We start from the raw sequence: 11,764 nt of genomic DNA on the forward strand, positions 1-11,764 counted from the left end.
AATTTGTCTGATAAAATAAAGCATGTTATGGGACCTGCCCATGCACCAACTGAGGACTCCTCGGTCTCTTCTTTGTGTGTGAGTGTCAGTATTGGCTCCAAAAAGGATGTTGCTGTCAGCTGCTGTCTCCAGGGGAGTAATCCTTGGTGTTTGTGAGCACTCAATCTCCACATGCAGCCGCCATTTAGCCTTTCTTCTCACACTTGAAACCGGAAAAAAATCTTCAGACTAGTAAGTCCTTGCCTTCTCACGCTGGTGCTGGGAGCTGCCCTGTCACTGTAGGCTCACTGCCAGATATCCCTACAGTGACAGGGCAGCTCCCAGCACCAGCGTGAGAAGGCAAGGACTTACTTGTCTGAAGATTTTTTTCCGGTTTCAAGTGTGAGAAGAAAGGCTAAATGGCGGCTGCATGTGGAGATTGAGTGCTCACAAACACCAAGGATTACTCCCCTGGAGACAGCAGCTGACAGCAACATCCTTTTTGGAGCCAATACTGACACTCACACACAAAGAAGAGACCGAGGAGTCCTCAGTTGGTGCATGGGCAGGTCCCATAACATGCTTTATTTTATCAGACAAATTGTAAGTGTGCATTTGTCTTGTCCATGAGATATTAAAACTTTGTTCATCTGATTTTACACAAGGATCGGGCGCTTCTTTTCTCTTTTTCTCTAATAGGTACTGTGGGAGTTCGGTGAGCCCAAGAAGAAGCAGCCTGGACCTTTTGCAAATCAACTTATCATGGACACATGTGGACTTAAGTGTTTTTAATATTCACTGCATTTATGGGTTCATAATCGTGTATTGAATTTTTCATTGCTTATCACAAGAACCCATTTTTTTTATATTTGCATTTTTTAGTCAAGTCCCAGTGACACTCAGTGTCATTTTTACCCACAACTAATTGGCAATATCTTTTTTTATTGCTTTTTTTTATTTTTATATGTTATGCACACTTCTTTTTTTGTTTTTGTGTTTTTATCTAATAGTCACTTTTAGTTTTTCCTGCCAGAATACATTTAGTTATTTTCACACCACTGTTTATTGGGCATATTTGCCTGGTGCAAATTCTTGCCACATCTATCAGGGCTGCAGCAATTTAGGTGTAGTGTGTGAAGGGCGCTGTCTATATTTTCTGTCACATATATATATATATATATATATATATATATATATATATATATATATACTGTATGTATGTATATACACACACACACACGTACAGCCAATCTCGGGGTCCAGCACTTCATTGTGGCATATGTGTTACTGAAGATATCTATAATAATTTAAGCTGCAGCACTGTATACTTCTACTGGCTGTAGGGTATATAATACCACTAGAATATTTAGTGATACTGGCCTTTATTACCTATAGTACAGTATTCGCAGTATATATTTAGGGAGAATTGATTATTATCTTGTAACTATGCTTGCATTAACTCCACCCTGCCCCTCTTCTCATTTTTAGTTGTATTCATTTTTTATTAAGCTCCATTATTTTATATAGATTCACATTAAACGTTCTGTTTTAATCACTTCGAATCTCACTAGCACGGTATTCGTACCGCCACTTGGTGTGCACATAAGCGGAGATATCCTTAGGTTCTCTGAACCGTGTCGTTCTTTATTCTTAGTTATATATATCTCATTTGTGAGCAGTTAACCTCCTCCTGTCCTCCTACCCCCAGTTTAAGCCGACATGGGACATACACTCTGCGTGCTTTCGCAGTATGCCGAGGAAGGGGATGTATTCTCTCTTGCTTCATATAGTGCACTACCTCTCCCTTGCTGCCCGCACCATACTATCTGGAGACTGGTGCTGCCACCTTACAAGGGCGAGAGACCCCAGTGGAGGGAACTCTATTCAGAGTTAGTTTCCTGCACCACAGAGGATCTGCTTTGGAGAATCCTCCATTGTGCACTGAGCATGGGAGATTACCTTGCTCACTTCACGGATTCTCCAGCAGCATGCCCATTCTGTGACACAAGGGAGTGACTGTTCCACATTAGTTTTACTTGCGTCAGACTGCAGCCCCTCTTGTCATTCTTAAGGGACCTCCTGCAGTTCTGGCTGCATTTATCCCCACAACTTTATTTTTGGGCGCCGAGTATCCTGGAACAATAGGGTCGGACCTACTCACCAACTTAATCCTGGCATTCGCCAAGCTGGCTATACTTAAGTCCAGGACTCCCTGGCCGCATGTCCACTCTGGCATAAGTCCAGGAAACAGCGTTTGACTGGGAAGGCTTCTCTTGCCTGTCGGGCTCTGTTTCGGGTGCTGGTGTGCTCCCGTATTCGAGCAGAGTTCACCCACGCTGTGGCCACTGGGAAGGTAACTGCATTCACCTCCCTGTGGGACTTAAACGGGTGCTCTGCTTGGTGTCCCCCCATAGATTTTTTTTTTAAGCTCTGCCTTCCCATTTAGTGCACTTGTTTTTATTTACACATGCACTAGACTACCGGTTTATGTTAATTTTTAGTTTGTAGACCGCTTTTTCTAGTTGGTCATTCAATTGTGACCAATCGGATCTGCCATGTTGATATGCTGGCTTCGCCAGCCAATCAGTTTTTTCAGTCTATAAAATAGGACTAGTCAAGGAGAGGTTGTGTGATTTGAGCTCCCACAAAAGGGCTTAAAAAGCATGCAATCTGGTATTTGTTTCCTTATTTTGTTAATATCAGGTTTCTAAACCAATAGGGCACTGTTTTATTTAAAAGTTTGGAGTTTTAAAGTTATTTTGGGTTATTTATTTGTGTTTTTGTTTTACCCCAGGAAAGTGTAGCTGAGCAACCCACCACAGCTCAATTCCGGTGGGCTTCAAATCCCAGAGAACTTCCATTTCCCACCCCCCTCACTAATTCTTTATTTTCTATGTCAGTTTTGATTCATTTGTTTTGTTTATATTACAGTTATTTCTTTTGGTGTGGGAGAAGTTTAGATAAAGTTCTTATTGTTTTATTACCTGGGAGAGGGGGGAAAAGGAGCAGTCAGGAGAGAGAGGGAAAAAATCCTCCTTTTTGAAAGCTTTATTAACAAAAGCACACACTGTCAGAGCTCTTGCAGAAAGTCATCTCTGCAGCACAGCTCTCTCCTGGGAATCTCTTCAACTTTTTTTTGGTGTTTATCATTATGTACAATGAACGTGTAGGGTGCTAAGAGGCCCAAAGGGCCACATAGACAAAAAGTGGGCCGTGAAAAAAAGCTGCAGCTCTGCAGTTTCAAAGCTTCTGCCAGGGACTACAGCATCCACCACCCCTCCTGCTCCTGCTGTTGCTAGCACCAGAGCTCCTGGGGCCCCTTCTATATCATGAGCACAAGTGGTGTCCGGTGGTAATGCTAGCATCGCTACAGCTGGAGTAGAGCTGAGCAGGAAACACTGGGTAAGGTGCTATATGTCAGGTCCCATGGCATAGGGGAATGTCGGGGCTGTGTCCGATATAATGGGCCCCTTTAATGTGGTGGCAACAGCTACATGTACGACAAACCCGTGCTGTTTTTGCGTACATTGACTGCCACCCACAATGTGATCCAGAGGGGCATCACTATTGGGAGGAGCCAAGTCTCAATAGAACCCATAGAAGGTCTGGGCACAAGGGTAGTATTTTCCAATGTACCTCCCTTCATAATGTGCCCCATCTGACTCGGGCTGCTAAGCAAGAGCACTTTAACACATGCTCTCTTTTAAGAGGCAGGTACAACTGCAGATACTCTGAGCGCAGATACCATTAGGATTCTCTTTGAGGGGTTGCTGTATAGAGTCTTAAACAGCACTGAGGAAATTAGGTGCTTAAAGTGCAAGGATGGCATGCAGCCAAGGGTTCTTGAGTCAAGTTCAATAATAGCCAAACCATTACAGTTAATATTCAAGGACTCCATTTCCACAGGTTCAATACCACAAGATTGTCATAAAGCCAACATGGTCTCTATATTTAAAAAGGGAGCTAGATCACAACCAAGAAATTACAGATCTGTAAGCCCAACATCAATAGTGGGGAAGCTACTTGAAAGTTTAATACGGGATAATATTCAGGATAGGTCGTGTGAAACTAACCTTAGTTTCTTTGAGGAGGTAAGTAGGAATTTAGACCAGGATAATGTAGTTGAGATTAGTGTACAAAATAAAGCAAATTGAACTCGGTAAAAATATTTGCACCCCAACTGAAAACTGGTTGAAGGCTAGACAACAGAGAGTTGTTGTAAATTGTGAAGTTTTTCAGGTTGGGCTAAAGTTGTGAGTGGAGTACCTCAGGGATCAGTACTGGGATCCATGCTTTTTCACTTGTTTATTAATTACTGTGAAGTTGGCATAGAGAGCATCTTTGCTTATTACACTAAATTGTGCAAGGTAGTAGAATCAGAACAGGATGTAATTTCTCTCCAGAAAGACGTGGATAGACTGGAAACTTGGCCAGGTAAATGGCCGATGAGGTTTAATACAGATAAATATAAGGTTCTGCATTTGAGGAACAAGAATAAACAGGCAATTTACAAATGAAATGGTGATAAATTAGGTTAATCCTTGATGGAGATGGATTTAGGAATGCTTGTAGACAGCATGCTTTACAATAGTGCCCAAAGTCATGCAGTAGCTGCAAAGGCAAATAAGATCTTATCTTGCATTAAACAGTGAATGAATGGAAGGGATTTAAACATAATTATGCCCCTCTTGAAATCATTTGTAAGACCACACATGAATATTGAGTACAGAAGTGCAGAGAAGAGCCACCAAATTAATTCAATGGATGGATAATCTGATTTATGTGGTGAGGCTAGCTAAATTAGCTTTGTTTACATTAGAAAATAGGTGTCTAAGAGGGGATATGATAACTATATACAACTGTACTCGGACAATATAAAGAGCTTTCAAAAGAATTATTCATCCCACGGGCAGTACAAAGGACTCGGGGCCATCCATTGACATTGCAAATGCATTCAATGATTACTTTGTGGGGTGTACCACTAACTTATTAGCGAAACGCAGCACAAACCCCAAACCTGAATCTCATCCTGGGAGTACCCACATAGCCCCACTCCCTCCCAACACTGCCCACAATTTTCAATTTGGCCCAGTATCTGAAGAGGAGATTACACAAGCGCTCCTCAAACTAAAACTAAGCAGCCAATGCGGACCTGACTTACTACAATCTAGGTTCTTACGACTTTGTGCCCCAGCCATTGCCAAACCAATTGCTTCCATAGTCAACTCTATCCTGTCTGCAGGCCATATCCCTAAGACCTGGAAAACTGCCAGAGTTGCACCAATCTTCAAAAGTGGGGACAAACACTGTCTGAAACTACAGGCCGATCTCACTTCTCCCAATTCTATCCAAAGTCATGGAAAAATGTGTCCACTCCCAATTAAGCAACTACTACACCAAGACAAATGTCCCTAGCCAATTCCAATCTGGCTTTCGTCCCAAACACTCCACCATAACTACCCTGCTAAAAGTTTGCAATGAAATCCAGTGTGGAATGGAACGGGGACAACTCACTGGTGCAGTATTCCTAGATTTTGCAAAGGCGTTTGATACAGTTGATCATGCTATCCTGCTTAAACTCCAGAGCTCTGGAATAGGGAAGCATGCTTTAAACTGGTTTCAGTCCTACCTATCTGGAAGATTCCAACATGTGTCCATCTCAGGCTCTAACTCCAACCCCCTGGATATCACCTGTGGTGTCCCGCAAGGCTCTGTTCTGGGGCCCCTACTCTTCTCTGTTCATATTTGATCTTCCCACAGCTTGTAAGGAAGCCTCAATACACATGTATGCAGATGACACAATCCTATATGCACACAGCCATAGCCTCTCTGACCTTCAACACATACTTTAGTCTGACTTTTTGAGACTCGAAAACTGGATTTCCCAAAACAAACTGTTTTTAAACACTGACAAGACTGTAACAAGGGTACTTGGGACCAAGACTAAATTTTTAAAGCTTCCAGTGACTGAGCTCCTGATTAGAACCAATGCTAACACCACCCTAACCCCTGTCACTAGTTTTAAATACCTGGGCTTATGGTTTGACTCCCACTTAACATTCGGAATGAACATTGATACCCTGACAACCAAGACCTATGCAAAACTAAGGGTACTTTACAGGAACAATCCTCCCTAAGTTCTGGTCAGAAAGCGTATCGCACAGCAGATGCTAATGCCAATTATTGACTATGGAGTCATAGTATATGGCTCGGCACCTCAAACCCACCTTAGCAAACTTGACACCCCCTACAATTCAATTTGTCGTTTTGTTCTCCAATGCAACTACAACACACATCACTGCGAAATGCTCAAAGAACTAGATTGGTCATCACTAGAGTCTAGGCGCAAAGTTCACCTTTCCTGTCTTGCCTTTAAATTCTTTATGGGCAAGCTACCCAGCTATCTGAACAAGCTCCTCACCCCTGCCACATGCAGCACTTATCACCTGAGATCAGACTCCAAAAGACTGTTCATGGTCCCAAGGCTCAACAAAGTATCCGGCCTTTCCTCTTACCGTGCACCCCAAAACTGGAACAACCTACCAGAGACTCTCACATCCACCACCAGTTTAAGTTCTTTCAAATCTAAGGCTATCTCACATTTTAATTTGGTCTGTAACTGTTTCATAATATATATTATCTCTAACTACATGCAATGTCTTGTATATAATGTATACCCTGCTCATTTATGTAACTGTATTTGTAACCATGTATTATTTGTCTTAACTCTGTGCCCAGGACATACTTGAAAACGAGAGGTAACTCTCAATGTATTACTTCCTGGTAAAATATTTTATAAATAAATAAATCCCTTAAGGTTGGAGGAAAGAGATTTCACCAGCAACAAGGCAAAGCATTCTTTACAGCAGGGGTGGGGAACCTTTTTTCTGCCAAGGGCCATTTTGATATTTATAAAATCATTCGAGGGCCATCTAAAATGATCAACTTAAAAATTAGCCTGCTATATTTGGTCAAACATTTAATGAACTTACCACTAATGTGATGGCTGGAACTGCTTCTCTTTGGGTGACTGACTGACTCTTGGGTGGTGGGTGACTATGACTGACTGCGGGTTGGTGTCTGTGCACACGCAAATGCACACACGCACACACACACACGCAGAAATCGGGCAGGGGGAGGGAAATCAGACTCTCAGACTCACTCTCTCTCAGACTCTCAGACCCACTCTCTCTCTCAGACCCTCAGACCCACTCTCTCTCTCTCAGACCCTCAGACCCACTCTCTCTCTCAGACCCTCAGACCCACTCTCTCTCTCAAACCCTCAGACCCACTCTCTCTCTCTCAGACCCTCAGACCCACTCTCAGACCCACTCTCTCAGACCCTCAGACCCACTCTCTCTCAGACCCTCAGACCCACTCTCTCTCTCAGACCCTCAGACCCACTCTCTCTCTCAGACCCTCAGACCCACTCTCTCTCTCAGACCCTCAGACCCACTCTCTCTCTCAGACCCTCAGACCCACTCTCTCTCTCAGACCCTCAGACCCACTCTCTCTCTCAGACCCTCAGACCCACTCTCTCTCTCTCAGACCCACTCTCTCTCTCTCAGACCCACTCTCTCTCTCAGACCCTCAGACCCACTCTCTCTCTCTCAGACCCTCAAACCCACTCTCTCTCTCAGACCCTCAGACCCACTCTCTCCCTCAGACCCACTCTCTCTCAGACCCACTCTCTCTCAGACCCAATCCCTCTCAGACCCACTCTCTCTCAGACCCACTCACAGACTCTCAGACCCACTCACACCCACTATCTCACCTTCAGACCCACTCTCTCACCTTCAGACCCACTCTCTCACCTTCAGACCCACTCTCTCACCTTCAGACCCACTATCACTCAGACTGTCAGACCCACTATCACTCAGACTGTCAGACCCACTCTCAGACTGTAAGACCCACTCTCAGACTGTCAGACCCACTCTCAGACTGTCAGACCCACTCTCAGACTGTCAGACCCTCTCTCTCTCTCTCTCTCTATCTCTCTCTCTCTCTCTCTCTCTCTCTCTCTCTCTCATACACACTCTCTCTCTCTCTGACACACACTTTCCCTCTCTCTCTCAGACACACACTTTCCCTCTCTCTCTCTCAGACACACACTTTCCCTCTCAGACACACACACTCCCTCTCAGACACACACTCTCCCTCAGACACACACTCTCCCTCTCAGGCACACACTCTCCCTCTCTCTCTCTCAGACACACACTCTCCCTCTCTCTCTCTGACACACACTCCCTCTCTCTCAGACACACACTCTCCCTCTCTCTCTCAGACATACACTCTCCCTCTCTCTCTCAGACACACACTCTCCCTCTCTCTCTCTCTCTCAGACACACACTCTCCCTCTCTCTCTCTCAGACACACACACTCGCTCAGACACACACACACTCGCTCAGACACACACTCGCTCAGACACACACACACACTCGCTCAGACACACACACGGGGAGGGAAATCTGATTGGGGGGGATCGGAGCAGGTGCCCTCCGCAACTGTTTCTCGGTGTGGGGAGAAGGAGGATCGTGTAAGTGCGCAGGGGGGGGGGGGAGTCTGAGCAGGGGGGATCGGAGCAGGTGCCCTCCTCCGCAACTGCTACCCGGTGTGGGGAGGAGGTGTGGGGAGGAGGGCCGTATAAGTGCACGGGGAGGGGGGGGAGATCGGAGCAGGTACCCTCCACAACTGCTGCCTGGTGTGGGGAGGAAGAGGAGAGGTGGTAGTGAGGTGTCTCTCCCACCGCAGACTCGTTCTTCTATCCCCCAAGCCTCTTATACCCCCTCCCCCCCTCATCCCCCACTCCTCTTATACCCCTTCCCCCCCCCCCATCCCCCACTCCTCTTATACCCTCTCCCCCCCGGAGCGCTGCTTACCCGCGCCGCCCTGGTGATACTCAGGTCCTTAATCACCTCAGGCGGCTGCTGCCACACACAGACAGTGACACACAAACACAGTGACCGTGACACAGACAGTGACACAAACACACACACACAGTGACAGTGAGACAGTGACACACACAGAGCCAGTGACACACACACACACACACAGTGAGAGTGACACACACACACACAGTGAGAGTGACACACACACATAGTGAGAGTGACACACACACACACACACTGAGAGTGACACACACACACACAGTGAGAGTGACACACACACACACACTGAGAGTGACACACACACACACAGTGAGAGTGACACACACACACACACACACACACACAGTGAGAGTGACACACACACACAGTGAGAGTGACACACACACACACAGTGAGAGTGACACACACACACACACACACACACACACACACAGTGAGAGTGACACACACACACACACACACACACACACAGTGAGAGTGACACACACACAGTGAGAGTGACACACACACAGTGAGAGTGACACACACACACACACACACACAGTGAGAGTGACACACACACACACAGTGAGAGTGACACACACACACACAGTGAGAGTGACACACACACACACACACACACACACAGTGAGAGTGACACACACACACAGTGAGAGTGACACACACACACACACACACACAGTGAGAGTGACACACACACAGTGAGAGTGACACACACACACACACACACACAGTGAGAGTGACACACACACAGTGAGAGTGACACACACACACACACACAGTGAGAGTGACACACACACAGTGAGAGTGACACACACACACACACACACACAGTGAGAGTGACACACACACACACAGTGAGAGTGACACACACACACACAGTGAGAGTGACACACACACAGTGAGAGTGACATACACACACAGTGAGAGTGACACACACACACAGTGAGAGTGACAGTGACACACACACACACACACACACACACAATAAGCCCACCTCTGTAAACACACACAATAATAAGGCCTCTCCCCCCTTGGGGTGGGTAAGGTGCCTGGGAGGGGGCATGTGGGTTACCTGGGACCCGGGGATGGGCTGCTGGAGCAGCATGGCCAGTGCAGCTGAGAGACTGGCAGGCCGCGGAGTCTAAAGGGAGGGACATGGGGGCGGAGCCTAAGGAGCCCGGCATTAGGCCTCGTTCAGGGTGCTGCCTTCGGAGGGAGGGCGTGCTGCCGTGCGTGCTGCCGTGAGAAACAAAGTATTCAATTTGAATACTGGTTTTCAGGGTAGCAACTGCCCTGTCTCCGAAGCCAGGAATTGAAGCTGACTACAGTTTCAATAAACGAAAATTTCGTTTTTTGGAGCTGCAGCAGCGTCACAGGGACCAAGGCAGCCAATGAAATCATTCTTCAGAATGATTTCATGACTGCAACTTGGATACTTACCCTGCCGTGTGTAACCCCGCCCCCTCCCCAACGCTGAAAAGTCTGCTGGAGGATAAACACAGATCGCCCAGCAAACTGCAGCACTGCCTCCCTTACGCCCTCCCTCCGAGTCCTGCAGCTGACACCCTGAACGAGGCCTTACTGGGGGAGAGAAGGGAGGGGGGCAGTGCTGTAGGAAGAGGCGGGCCAAAAAAAAATCTTGGCAGAGTGACAGCACGGGCAGCCAATCAGGAGAGGGTGAGTTTTTAAAAAAAAAAAAAAAAATTTAAACCATTCTTACAGGCTTCCCGGGGGCCGGACCAAATGGCTTCGCGAGCCTTATACGGCCCGCAGGCCGGACGTTCCCCACCCCTGCTTTACAGTATGGGCAGTTAAAATGTGGAATTCATTACCCATGGAGACTCTGATGGCAGATAGAATAAATATCTTTAAAAAAAAAAAAAAAGGTTGGACATCTTTTTAAAAAAGGAAGGGTTTACAGGGATATACCAAATACGGACGTATGTCCTTTTTATACCTCATCTACTGTGTAACAATGCCCGCAAGTGCTGCCCTTGGGTGCTATCTAAGCCATCTATCCTGAGTCCAGCACCGAACACCTGGCACCTCACATGTTACAGCACCTCGCCCCAGTGGGCCCATCACAGTGGGGCCCTGAAAGAAAAAAGGTCCCTCCCGGAAACTCAAAGGAGGCTTCTGTTCCTACCACCAAGGCAATCTCCAAACATCCTTCCAAGTCCATACCATCAGGGGCTGTAGCAAAACCCATTGCTGTAGCTAAACAGAAGGGGAAGAATGCCACCTTGGCCCTCGATGTCACGGTTGCCAAAAAAAGAACACCCTACCCCCATAATAAGCACCCTCTTCTGGGCGTGACATCTTCAGAAAGAGGTAGGGAACAAATCGGTTATTGCTAAGGAATAGGAATTGCTCATATATGGACACCTACCCCCAAAGCAAAAAAAGAGGAGAAAAACATTGCCTCCTAACAAGTTGGCATTATTTGGACCATTTGAATCGCCCAGCCAACCTGAACAGCTAGTGGCTGAACCAGTGCCAGACCACACACCTCTCCCTCCAGACCCTGTGGGTGTTTTAGTGAACAAGGGTCTGGAGATAGAGCAGGGGAATGTGGGGACCTCTCAGGAACCAGGGGCTATACAATAGGTTAATGTTGTAAAGCATGCAAGCCTGCCCCTGTTTTATAATGGGGTGCCCAACATTAGCCCTGCTAATTGGGTGGCTGCTGTCCCTGATGAAGTGACATTCAAGGACAGCCCCGTGGTTCTCCTACCAACGGTTACTACTATTGACGCTCCTGAGACAACTATATAACCTCAGAAGCCACCATCTATGAAGGAAGATGCCATGGGATTAACCCCCATTTAGGATACTGGGGGTGGTGCTGAAAGGGAGGATGAAGCAGATAGTGAGGTGGATACGGGGGAGGGGAA

Source organism: Ascaphus truei, chromosome 1, assembly GCF_040206685.1.
Source record: "Ascaphus truei isolate aAscTru1 chromosome 1, aAscTru1.hap1, whole genome shotgun sequence".
Lineage (NCBI taxonomy): Eukaryota > Metazoa > Chordata > Amphibia > Anura > Ascaphidae > Ascaphus > Ascaphus truei.